Genomic DNA, 13,699 nt, shown 5'->3' with positions numbered 1-13,699 from the left:
ATCTTGTTTGTCATGGTCTGAAAGTCCTTTAGGGGCTGTCATGTGCCTTTTACTGAGGAGTGGCTTCCGTCTGGCCACTCGACCATAAAGGCCTGATTGGTGGAGTGCTGCAGAGATGGTTGTCCTTCTGAAAAGTTCTGAAACTCCCATTTCCACTGACGAACTCTGGAGCTCTGTCAGAGTGACCATCGGGTTCTTGGTCACCTCCCTGTCCAAGGAGGGGGTTCTTGGTCACCTCCCCTGATTGCTCAGTTTGTCTGGGCGGCCAGCTCTAAGAAGAGTCTTTGGTGGTTCCAAACTTCTTCCATTTAAGAACGATAGAGCCCACTGTGTTATTAGGGACTTTCAATGCTGCAGACATTTTTTGAGTCCCTTTCCCAGATCTTTGCCTCGAGACAATCCTGTCTTGGCTTGGCTTTTGCTCTGACATGCACTGTCAACTGTGAGACCTTATAAAACAGGTGTGTGCCTTTCCAAAGCATGTCCAAGGAGGCACCTGAGTCTCATACAAAAGGGTCTGAATACTTTGGTAAATCAGGTATTTACATTTTTTTATATACATTTCCAAAATGTAAAAAAAAAAAAAAAAACTTTTCACTTTTTCATTATGGGGTATTGTGTGTGTATATTGATGAGGACCCTTTTTTATTTAATCAATTTTCGGATAAGGCTGTAACGCAACAACAAGTGGAAAAATTCAAGGGGTCTGAATACTTTCCGAATCGGTATATTACAGATTTATTTTATAACTGTTTTTGTTTGAACCGTGAATGCTGATTGGCTGTCAGCTGTGGTATATCAGACCGTATGCCATGGGTATGACAAAACATTTATTTTTATAATTATGTTAACCATTTTATAATAGCAATAAGGCACCTCAGGGGTTTGTGGTATATGACCAGTGTACACTACATGGCCAAAAGTATGTGGACACTGCATGTTGAACATCTCATTCCAAAATCATGGGCATTAATATGGAGTTGGTCCCTCCTTTGCTGCTATAACAGCCTCCACTCTTCTGGGAAGGCTTTCCACTATACTTTGGAACATTGCTTCCATTCAGCAACAAGAGCATTATTGAGATCAGGCACTGATGTTAGGCGATTCGGCCTGGCCTGCAGTCGGGGTTCCAATTAATCCCAAAGGAGTTCAATGGGGTTGAGGTTAGGGCTCTGTGGAGTCGTGTCAAGTTCTTCCGCACCAATCAGGACAAACCATTTCTGTATGGACCTCGCTTTGTGCACGGGGTATCGTCATGCTTGAACAGGAAAGGGCCTTCCCCAAACTTGTGCCAGAAAGTTGGAAGCACAGAATTGTTGAGAATGTCATTGTATGCTGTAGCGTTAACATTTCCCTTCACTGGAACTAACGGGCCTAGCCCGAACCATGAAAAACAGCCCTAGACTAGAATGCTTTACAGTTGGCACTATGCATTGGGGCAGTTAGCGTTCTCCTGGCCAAACCCAGATTTGTCTGTCGGACTGCCAGATGTTGAAGCGTGATTCAGAACCTGTTTCCACTGCTCCAAATATCAATGGCGCCACTCCATTTCAGATGATGATCTTAGGCTTGCATGCGCGGCTGCTCGGCCGTAGAAACCCGTTTCATGAAGATCCTGACGACCAGTTTTACTGCTGACGTCGCCTCCAGAGGCTGTTTGGAACTCGGTAGTGATTGTTGCAACCGAGGATAGACGCTATGCGCTTAAGCACTTGTATGTCCATTCTGTGAGCTTTTTTGGCCTTCCACTTTGTGGCTGAGCCGTTGTTGTTTCCACTTCACAGTAAAAGCACTTACAGTTGACCGGGGCAGCTCTAGCAGGGGGAAAAAAATGGACAAACTGACTTGTTAGGAAGGTGGCACCCTACGACAGTGCCACGTTGAAAGTCAAGGAGCTCTTCAGTACCGGCCATTCTACTGCCAATGTTTGTCTATGGAGATTGCACAGCTGGGTACTCGCTTTTATACACCTGTCAGCAACGGGTGTGGCTGAAATAGCCGAAAACACTCATTTGAAGGGGTGTCCACATACATACCAACAGGCTAAGTGCTGTATCTAGGCAATCAGCGTTGCGTTGTGCATAAGAATATACCACACCCCCTCGGGGCTTATTGCTTAATTATAATATGTCACAATGGGAAAACTCCCTTACTCGCTTATTACACCAGCTCTGTACACAAACCCCTGCATTTTTGTTGTTGTTTTCTACCATGTTTTTACTCCTGAACAGAAATGGCATCTCCTTTTCATTCCCGGAGGCAAGAATTAAGCACAGACAGGAAGAGCAGGGTTGCGGTATGGGTTCAACTGATTCAACAATATAGATCAAAACTCCAATGTGTCAAACTCAAGCATGTTTTCAGATTAAATAGGCACCTCACTGGCCCCAGGGGTACAGGAATGACAGTACAAGGTTCTTGTTATCTTCAAACAGTCTGCCACTCGGTACACTAGGGCAGCTATTGACGTTCATGGGAGGGTCCCAGCGTGAGTTGCCCAGGCTGAAACATCTCTATCGCCTCCCCACTGCAAACCCACCGAAGCACTCGCTCTCAAAGAGCTGCTTGGGTTGCTGAGGGAACCACCAGGCCTCTTAAACTCTGACATCAAGGTTCTTTAAGTAGCATTTCCTCCTGAGGCTATTTTATCTTACATAGCATTTAGGTCACTGTCTGCTGGATGTAGATCCCTCAAAGAAGAATTTGTTGTAAAATACACATTTTTGTTTTCTTAAACTCTATGGTAGAATCGTGATGCAACAAAGTCACGGCGTGGGTGCGTGCGTGCGCACATGGCTACATAAAGTACATGCATATATACAGTCGGGGTGTGTTTTAAAAATTGTATGGCAATAATCAGGGAGGAGAAAAAGTTTTCTGTGAGATCAAAAATGTGACTTTTTCATCCAGACCACTCTGTATCCATTTCTCAGAAGAGAAATGCCCATGAAACATGTATTCCACCATTCAAGGGAAGCCAGGGAGGCTGATTAAAGAGACTGAAAAGGGTTGACTTGTTGCGTGGGTTCAAAGTGCAGAGGATGAAGATGTACTTCAACCGACAGCTCTGCTGTGGAGCTTCATGCTGTGAATGAGTGTGTGTCGTCCCTCCCCCCATCTCTCCTCTCTCCATTTTCTTTGAAACTGGAATAAGAGCCAAACAGAGTAACAATTGCAAGAGAGAGGGACACAGTGTCCTGTTCTTTTTAATATAATGAGCAATACTTTGTCACGATACATCGGAAAGTATTCTCTTCTCATAGCCCTACTTCATCTGACTGCTTTAGTTATCGCTTTAAAGAAGATCTACATTCTGATTCTCCCTGGCACATATTTTATTTTCCTTGATCAAACAGATGCGAAAGAAGTGTTTGATACATGGTAGCGAAGGGCAAAAACAGAAGAGTGGCTGAGACGTGTCTCAAACCCCTGTCGTCAGGGGTTATGTGTGGTCCGGAGCTGGCAGCACTATCACTAGACCAGATTCTGACGGACTGTTTCAGAGTTTGAACCCCTCTCACTTCATCTTTGTCCCGGATGTGCCCCCACCCACCCCGCGCAACCAGCAGGGACCAAGAACCTCAAGGGCATAGGACTGCACATGAGCACCGCTCTTTTGTCCCATTCTTGGCCCTTTAGTGCCAACCCACTGGGCAGACAGTCTTTTTAAATTCTTTATCTCAATCGTCCGTCGTTTCACAGGGTAACGTCAGGAATGGGCCATACAGAGAGCTCCAGTATGTGTTGACTCACCGCTTATTTTGGTATTTATCAAATTCTCTGGACTTTTCCACAAATCTCCTGTGGGCCTGTGGGTCTGTTGGCTGACTCATGGACCACTGAGCACTGAAACCTCAGGCTCGGCGGCATGCTATTTCCTCAGGAGGCCAGGAAGCCCCGATGCCCTCTGTCTCACTGGCTTAGTCTCCCTGTCTCTCTCCATCCGTGTCCCCCAAAAGGGTGCTTCCTAAATGGGACTGTCTGCATCGGACCGATCCATCCCATTTACAATACTCTGGCGCTGAGCCATGGCCAGTAATGAGTTGGCACCGACTATGGAACTGCTTGGCACATAATGTGGGTGTGTGTGTATGTTCATGCATATTTCAATAGAGGGATAAATCCCTTTGCTTTACGATGAGGCCTTGAGTTTTTCACCTGATGAATTGATCTCCAATAGAAATGAAAGCCGGTTGGGATAGACTCTAGAAAGAGGGAGAGAGAATCAGTCTGTAAGACCCAGCGAAGGACTAGAAAAGGAAAGATGGAAAGACACGAACAGAACAGAGAGCTTTTTGTGGTGAGACTATGAGGAGCATCTTCCTCCGATAACGGAACAGTGTGGGAAAGCAGATGTGGCCTTGCGGCCGCCCATCGTATCGAAGGAGAGGGGAAGAAAATAGAGGATGTGGTGAGGGCATCGTTCATAACTGCTGAGCCATCGAAAGACAGAGGGAAACCGCACGTGTCCTCACACACGCACACAGCCATGTTCAGGGTCCTGTTCTCCCTTTCTTTCTTTCCCTCCCATCTTTGCTTTTCATTCTGATCTCACATTTTACGGCCTGGCCTCATCTTTCATTGAAAACAGCCTCAGTCCTTTGGTGCGTTCTCTCAGTTTTGCAGTTAACCTTCCGTCTGAAAAGTTGGTACAGAGATTTGGGTGTCATATGGGGCATTGGTTTCAGTCCAGCCCTTGTGGTTTATTTGGAAAAGCATTGTATGGCTCTATTTTTCAATATTCTCTACATCTAAACTGTCTCTCATAGCGCAGTATGTCATGGTTCCAGCAAACAGTCATTAGATCAATGGATTTATTTACACGCAGTGGCAGAGAGAAATTACAAACTGGAATTTTATGGCAGCGCCCACCAATTGAAAAATCCCTATTTCCAGTCTGTCGAAAACGTATGTCCTCTACAGAAATGCAATCATAGAAAGCGTCAGGAAATGGTTATAGAATGTTCAGACCTTGATCGGATCCCTCTGAGGATGTGGAGATGTGGCCCTTTATCCTCAAATGGCTTGTGTTTGTCTGACATCCCCCGCGAGTCTCCAAAGCTATTGAAAAGCGCAGCGATTGATATGTGGTGTAAATACCAGATGACAGACTTTACTGCATACCAAAACTCTGCTTTCGGGTTGCTTTACCGCAATGTCGGTGTCCTTGTGTTGCATTACCCACAATTGTTTAACTTCTGGGGTTGGATATCGTTCGTCAAACAGTAAGGGACCTTTATTTGAAATTCACTGTTTGATAGTCAATGAAAAGCTTTTGTATACATGGCATAGATTTTGACCAAGAGGGGGATTGTACAGGATACTCATCAGTTTATGTTAAGTTGAGCAGCACAGAGGAACCCAAGAGCAGACTCAGACCAGGAAACGGAGATGAATGAACCAAGATTTTTATTGTAACACAGGGAGAGATGAAGTGCAGATCCAGGGAAGCTTGGATGAGTTGTAGGAAACCAGATGTGGAGGCTGAGGTTGTATTGAGCTGAGTTGGGACAGGGTAAACAGGTCTAGAGGGGAATCCAAGGGAGTGATGAGTTTAATCCAGAACAGGGTAGCAGGGTGGTGAGATGTGGAACAGGAGACAGGAACCAGAGTCAGAGCGGCAAAACTGCAGTGAGGAGGAGAAACTGTGTCATGCAAAGAAATAGGCACAGCAGGATACAGGATCTTATATAACAAATGGCTAGAAGCATGACTGAATGAACAGTGATTACGATCCGGCAGAGTGAAAGTGGCAGGACTGAGTATTTGTAGAGGTCTTGATTATGGAACGGATTGCAGCTGGTGAGGATCCGCTCTGGCTCCAGCACACCCATCTCCACTCCCTTTCTCTTTGTGTGTGGTTGGAGAGAGAGAGTCTACTGGAGGAGTGGCTGCAGGTTAAGGAGACACCGGATGTCCACTAGGGGGTGTGGCAGGAGCAGATGTGCAAGTACACCCCCCTACGGGCGCACTACCTGGCTTGTCAGGGTGTGAGGAATGGAAATCCTGTAGGAGGGATGGGTCCAGAATGTGACAGGGCACCCAGCAGCGCTCCTCAGGCCCGTATCCCTCCCAGTCCACCAAAATACTAGCAACCGTGACCCCGATGGAGTATTTCCAAAAGCCGCTGGACAGTATAGGCAGGATGGTCATCGATGAGCAGCTGCAGGGGGAGACAGGTGACTGGAGCAGACTGGTTTAATTAAAGACACATGGAAGATGGGGTGGATTTAGAGAGAGTTTGGGAGTCTTAGATGCACAGTGGAGGGCTTAATGACATGATCAATCTCAAATGGACCAATGAATCGGGGCGCTAGTTTTCTGGGCAAGTTTTCAGACGAGAGTTATCCCCTTTGGACTGGAGCTGAAGCACGTCGACAGTTAGCTTGAGATTGGGTCCTGGTGGAGGCACGAAAAGCAGCCCGGGCCCTCCTCCAGGTGTGATGACAACGGCGCATGTGGTCCTGGGCTGAGGGCACCTCGACCTCTTGGGCAGGGAACAAGTTGCGTTGGAAACCCAGGGAACACTCAAAGGGTGACATATCTGACGAGGTGTTGATGAGGGTATTGTGGGCATATTCCACCCAGGGTAACTGGGCACTCCAGGAGGAAGGGTTAGCCGAAGTCACAGCATAGGGCAGTCTCCAACTACTGATTGGCCCGCTTGGTCTGGCCATTGGTCTGGGGGTGATATCCAGATGAAAGGCTAACCTTAATACCAAGTGCTGTGCAGAAGGCTCTCCATACCTGGGAAGTAAACTGGGGTCCCCTGTCAGAAACGATATCAATAGGGATGCCATGCAGCCACAACACATGGGATACCAGTAGGTCCGTAGTCTCCCTGGAGGAAGGAAGCTTGGAGGGGAATGAAGTGAGCCGCTTTGGAAAATGGGTCAATAATAGTGAGGATGACTGAGTTACCGTTAGATGGAGGAAAGCCAGTAACAAAGTTCAGAGTTGTGTGTGACCAGGGGCGACTGCGTATGGGAAGAGGGCGAAGCAGGCCGGACGTAGGTTTGGATGTTTTATTCCGGGCACAGACCAAGCCAGCTGAGATGATTTTCCGAGCGTCTTTTTAAAAGTTTTAACCATGGATGACCCAGAAGCAGGGGAGAGTTGGGACTGTTAATTATGTGGAACGGTTTTCTCACAGACACAGAAGGGAAGCTTGGCATCGAGGGGCGTTAAGTGAAATGGTGTCCAGGCCCAACTCTTATTGGACGCAGGGAACAAGTGGAGACCAGGTGGCCAACCTGGCCACATTATAGACACGCCGCTGCTTCTCCTCTGGAGATAGACTGGTCCGGCTGAGCTGCATTGGTTCAGGCTTAGAACATGCCTGGGGTAAGGATGCAGTCGGAGGAGAAGGGAAAGGCACTGAAGCAGATGTTAAGGAACTTGCAACCCTACCTACCCTCCGACGCGCCCCGGAGGCAGTTGTCAATGCGGATAGTGAGAGAAAAGAGTTCAGCAAGTTCAGTATCCTTCCATGGATGCCAACTCACCTTGAGGCTCAGTGAGTGAGTTCCGGATAGCTCCCTGAAGAGCCTCTTCATTTCAGCCACTCTCTGGGGCGAGGGTGCAGAACTCACATGCCATTTCAGCAACACTCTGGGCGCCTTGACGGAGGGACAGGAGTCGTTTAGCAGCATCCTTTCCGCAGATTGGGTGGTCAAAGACCTTCCTCCTCAGTGAATCTGCTATAGGAGAAGCCAATGGGTGACAGTCTCTCCCACACAGCAGTGGCCCAGGAAAGTGCTGCACCACAGAGGCAACCAATCAAAAACAAAATATTGGCTCTTTCACTAGCATAAGAGCTGGGCTGTTGCTCAAATACTAGTGAACATTGTACTAGAAAAGCTCTGCAAGCTCTGAGATTTCCATCGTAGCACTCGGGAGTAGGAACATGTTGTGAGCTTTAGGCGAAGGTTTGACTCTGTAGAACAGACAGGTTCAGTGAAAACTCATGTGGGGATGAATGAACCAAGATATTTATTGTAACACAGGGAGGGATGAAGTGCAGATCCAGGGAAGCTTGGATGAGTTGTAGGAAACCAGATGTGGAGGCGGAGGTTGGAGTGAGCTGGGTTGGGACAGGGTAAACAGGTCTAGAGGGGAATCCAAGGGAGTGATGAGTTGAATCCAGAAAAAGGTAGTAAGATGTGGAACAGGAGACCGGAACCATAGTCAGAGCGGCAAAACTGCAGTGAGAGGAGAAACAGCGTCAGGCAAAGAAATAGGCACAGCAGGAGACAGGATCTTAAATAACAACAAATAGCTAGAAGCATGACTGAACAGAGATTACGATCCAGCAGAGTGGAAGTGGCAGGACTGAGTATTTGTAGAGGTCTTGATTATGGAACGGGTTGCAGCTAGTGAGGATCAGCTCTGGCTCCAGCACACCTGTGACCAACCACACAAACAGACAACCTATCAGGGGCCTCGCAAAGAAGTGCCCCTATCTGTATATAAAAATAAACAGACATTGAATATCCCTTTGAGCATGGTGAAGTTATTATTACACTTTGAATGGTGTACCAATACACCCTGTCACTACAAAGATACAGGTGTCCTTCCTAACTCAGTTGCTGGAGAGGAAGGAAACTGCTCTTTGATTTTATCATGAAGCCAATGGTGACTTTAAAACAGTTGCAGAGTTTAATGAAAACAAAGTGTTATGTTTGGGGCAAATACATTACTGAGTACCACTCTCCATATTTTTAAGCATAGTGGTGGCTACATGAGGTTATAGGTATGCTTGTAATCAGTGGCGATTTTAGCATGTAAATCTTGGTGGGGCAAAAAAATGTAATTGTGTAATGCATGCCAGCAAAGCCACTACACAACACAACACTAAACAATACATGAATTGCACTATATGCCCACTAACTGTTAGGGCCTACATACATCTGTCCCAACAGCAGTCCCACCATCTTACCACTGCTAAACCTGGCTATCAGCAGAGCCTTGTCTGGCAGCGAAACAGTTAATTCAACAATTCATTTTCTGCCTTTAAAAAAAACAGCTGATATGGCTGACTTGCTTAAACACATGTGGTTTCTAATGACAGTTGATATGTACAAACTATGGCATAAGGGGACGACAAGCAGATAAGAGCCAATCCGTCATTCCGATTTAAGACAATGAGCGAGCTGGGATGAACGTAACATTAGTTCTAAACTATTTGTTTAGCACTTTTGAAATGTACAGCGATAGTGCTCTCCCTGTACACCAAGTTAAACCGTAGGATAGATAAAGGGGGCATATAAGCAGACAATGAAAGCTCTTACAATATTCGGTGATTACATTTCTCTAAAACAGGTTATAGGCTACTGTAGAACAGTCAGAACAGTAAGCGAAATTAAGAGGGGTAAATAGATCACGTTATTAGGGTGAGGCACATGGGCTACTAACATCTTACTGCACAACATACACATAGTATTACTTTCTTAGCTCCAGTATACATATCTCCCTGGCATATTACATAATTTATGAAGCAGCATACAATACATTTTTGGACTCTCATTGTTGTGCTCGGCTCACTTGAACAGGAAGGTGGAGCGGCGGTCCTACGACTTAACATTTTGTTTTGAGCGCGGCACAAATCTTGCTTCATTAACAGCATGGCCAATGTTGAATGTATCATTTTAAACTTGGAAAAAAGCCCCATAAGCCCAGATTTGGGAACACACAGCCACTGGCACTGGTTCCTTTCAAACCACTCATTGAATTTGGGATTTCCATTTTTTTTTTTTTTTTTTATGTCCAATGAGCACCGATACGTTTTATAGATCATTTCTCTTAATTATTTATCTTCTTATGACAACGATTAAAAAGGATTTGCTAGTAGATTTTGTCGACTTGATTCATGATGATGACTGCTAGCTAAAATTGTGAAAGTATCAGTCCAATCAAAGTTACTTTGCATATAATGTGATTTGATGTCATTTTTTTCTGTGGCCAATGACCTTGAGCCTTCTTGGATGGGCACTTCTATGGCAGCAGCCGAAGGGCTAGAATTCTCAGTGTCTCCTCTTACGCTTAGCAGTGACGTAAAGTCCCCATAAATGACAGAACACTGAGACAATCACAGGTGAAAACTCCATATTTTTTGCTGGCTTGCCCCACCACCACAGAAAGCAATGAGCGAGGCTGAAACACCTGCATTTTGTAGTTGCCTTACTCTAGAAAACAAAAAAGAGACCATGTTTGTATGCGGCTTTATTAACTCAATGATATATTCGTTTTACATTGTTTGCTAACTGATATGTGACACAGGCAAGCACCCCAAGAAAATGACAGGTCGCCACTGCTTGTAATCATTACGGACTGGGGAGGACCGATGGCGTCTCACCTGGCCAACATCCAGTGAAATTGCAGAGCTCCAAATTCAAATACAGAAATGCTCATTATAAAAATTCAGAAAATATACAAGTATTTTACATGGGTTTAAAGATTAACTTCTTGTGAATCCAACCACGGTGTCAGATTTAAAAAAAATCGAAAGCATACCTTACGATTATTTGAGAACATCGCCCAGCAGAGAAATCATTACAAAAAGTAACCAGCCAATTAGAAGAGTTATACAAGTCAGAAATAGAGAGAAAATTAATCACTTACCTTTGATGATCTTCATATGGTTGCACTCAGAAGACATTGATTTACTCAATAAATGTTTGTTTTGTTCGATAAAGTCTCTCTTTATATCCAAAAACCTCAGTTTTGTTTGCGTGTTTTCTTCAGTAATCCACAGGCTCAAACGCAGTCAAAACAGGCAGATAAAAATCCAAATGATATCAGTAAAGTTCATAGAAACATGTCAAACGATGTTTATATTAAATTCGCAGGTTGTAATTGATAATATTTCCATTGGACAATAACGTTGTAATAAAAGGTAAACAAAAATAGCACTCTCTCGGTCGCGCGCATGAAAAAAACTCATTCAGACTGCTCTTACTCCCTAGAATACAAGCCTGAAACAATTTCTAAAGACTGTTGACATCTAGTGGAAGGCATAGCAACTGCAATTTGAGTCCTAAGTCAATGGACACTGTAATGGCATTGAATAGAAAACTACAAAACAAAACAAAATCCTACTTCCTGAATGGATTTTTCTCAGGTTTTCGCCTGCCAAATCAGTTCTCAGACAATTTTTTTTATTTTTTTTTGGCCCCTTTTTCTCCACAATATCGTGGTATCCAATTGTTTTAGTAGCTACTATCTTGTCTCATCGCTCCAACTCCCGTACGGGCTCGGGAGAGACGAAGGTTGAAAGTTATGCATCCTCCGATACACAAACCAACCAAGCCACACTGCTTCTTAACACAGCGTGCATCCAACCCGGAAGCCAGCCGCACCAATGTGTTGGAGGAAACACCGTGCACCTGGCAACCTTGGTTAGCGCGCACTGCGCCCGGGCCGCCACAGGAGTCACTGGTGCGCGATGAGACAAGGACATCCCTACCGGCCAAGACCTCCCTAACTCGGATGACACTAGGCCAATTGTGCATCGCCCCACGGACCTCCCGGTCGCGGCCGGTTACGACAGAGCCTGGGCGCGAACCCATTTTCTAAAGAATAATGGGCAAATGTTGCACAATCCAGGTGTGGAAAGCTCTTAGAGACTTACTCAGAAAGACTCACAGCTGTGATCACTGCCATAAGGTGCTTCTACAAATTGACTCGGGTGTAAATACTTATTTAAATAGGAAATTTCTATTGGTTCTCAATCAGGGACAGCTGTCTATCGTTGTCTCTGAGAACCATATGTAGGTACCCTTTTCCCCCACCTGTTTTGTGGGAAGTTAACTTTGTAGTTGTTCAGGGCACATAGCCCAAAGCTTCACGGTTGTATTTTTGTTCTTCGTTTGTCGGCGTCATTTTTAAATAAAGTTAAAATGTACGCTTACAACGCTGCACCTTGGTCCAGTCCTTCAGCCAGCTGTGACAGCCATTCTGCACATAAAGGCTTAATGATGTAAACACAAATGTATTAACACTTAGGGAATTATCACGAACAGCTGAAACAAATAAAGACATGTTTAAACCATTCATTTCCTTATATTTGTACATTTTTAAAACAATTCAAATACATTAACTTTCACAAAGTCCAGCAATGCAATTGCATTGAACATTGCAAAGGGCTGTGAATAGTTTAGCTATACCCTGAGCTGGCAGACAAATGGTCATCTGCCTGCTGGATGTACTGCATGTTGGTTCCAACCTTAAGTAACAACAAAGAAAGGTAGCATGTCTGTTAAGAAATGCTTATGTCACACCATCTGGATAAGGCATTTCTGTGCTGTGCCAGGAACTCTAAATGGGGAGATGTAGAAACTCCATTTGATTCGTATTATTATATTCCTCTTTAATTTACACATCTCATGATGTGACCATGAGACGCGGCTGTATTTAGAGGGATTTTTATATAGCTGAGCCTGCTAGCTAGCTACATTTAGGCTAGTTAGCAATTGCTGTGAAGTCAACAAAAGTATTTGAAATAACAATTGAGGTAGCTACAATGTAATATAACTCAACTACTACAAACTACATTGAACAAAAATATAAATGCAAAGTATGTAAAGTATTGGTCCCATGTTACATGAGCTGAAATGAAAAAATCCCAGAAATGTGCCATATGCACAACAAGCTTATTTGTCTCTAATGTTGTGTACAAATTTGTTTTCATCCCCATTCGTATGAATTTCACCTTTGCCAATATAATCCCTTGTGTAACCACGTCAGCCCATGAACTTCACATCCGGCTTCTTCACCTACAGGATCATCTGAGGTGTTTTGTGGGGAAAACTAATTGGCTGAGCCTGTCTCCCGAGTGGGTGAGCCTGGCTGCCGAGTGGATGGGCCTATGCCCTCCCAGGCCCACCCATGGCTGCACCACTGCCCAGTCATGTGAAATCCATAGATTAGGGCCTAATTATTATTTTTTTCAGTTGAGTGATTTCTTTATATAAACAGTAATTCAGTTAAATCTTTGAAATTGTTCCATGTTGTATTTATTTTTGTGTTCAGCAGTATTTAAATAAGGGTAAGTCAACTGTTGTTCATTTTCCAGTGGCACCACAAGTGTGCATTTGATTTTGCGAACTCGCCATATGATCAGCGTCAAGTCAGCAACACTAAAAAAGTTAGATTTCTCAAATTATCTAAATAAAAGTCCCCCACGTAATAGTAAAAACGTGTCAATAACCTGTATTTATTCATGATATATATGAAACAATTTATCTAAACATTAACAATGATTCATATTTGTTCATATTTATGTGACATTTGCATTAAATGTTGGTTTTAAGATATTCCAAGGTCAAATAAATGCCCCCATTGCGAATCACTGTATATAGAATAAATAATCATCATATGGAATTACTGCTCTACATAAAACCTGCTAACCAAACAACATTCATGCTCACTGAATTAAAGGGAAACAACACAAAAATATCAAAATGTAATAGATTTTTCCCAAACCTCAAAAGTCTACCCCTGATGTGGTGATGCATTGTTGTGAAGACAGAAAATGACATTTGGTTGTTTTTATTTTTTTATTTTTAAGTGTGAACAAAATGGGAAAACCTGAAAGAATGGGGGAAATCCAAAACTTGGAAAAACCGAACCGAGAGAATCTAATTTCGGGGATACATTTTTTATTTTTTATTAAAAGGCTGTAGAGCATTTCGGAGAAGGT

At 44.2% G+C, this 13,699-nt stretch overlaps 1 protein-coding gene across 5 annotated transcripts in view; it reads left to right on the top strand.

The window, feature by feature from the left end:
• The window catches only part of sugct (succinyl-CoA:glutarate-CoA transferase), a 157,377-nt gene that overhangs the window by 142,191 nt on the left and 1,487 nt on the right, over positions 1-13,699 (top strand). The gene's annotated exons all lie outside the window — the stretch shown is intronic.

The sequence above is a fragment of the Oncorhynchus keta genome, chromosome 4, assembly GCF_023373465.1.
Source record: "Oncorhynchus keta strain PuntledgeMale-10-30-2019 chromosome 4, Oket_V2, whole genome shotgun sequence".
NCBI lineage: Eukaryota > Metazoa > Chordata > Actinopteri > Salmoniformes > Salmonidae > Oncorhynchus > Oncorhynchus keta.
The sequence above is the reverse complement of the archived record's forward strand: the minus strand, read 5'-3'. Positions and strand labels throughout refer to the sequence as shown.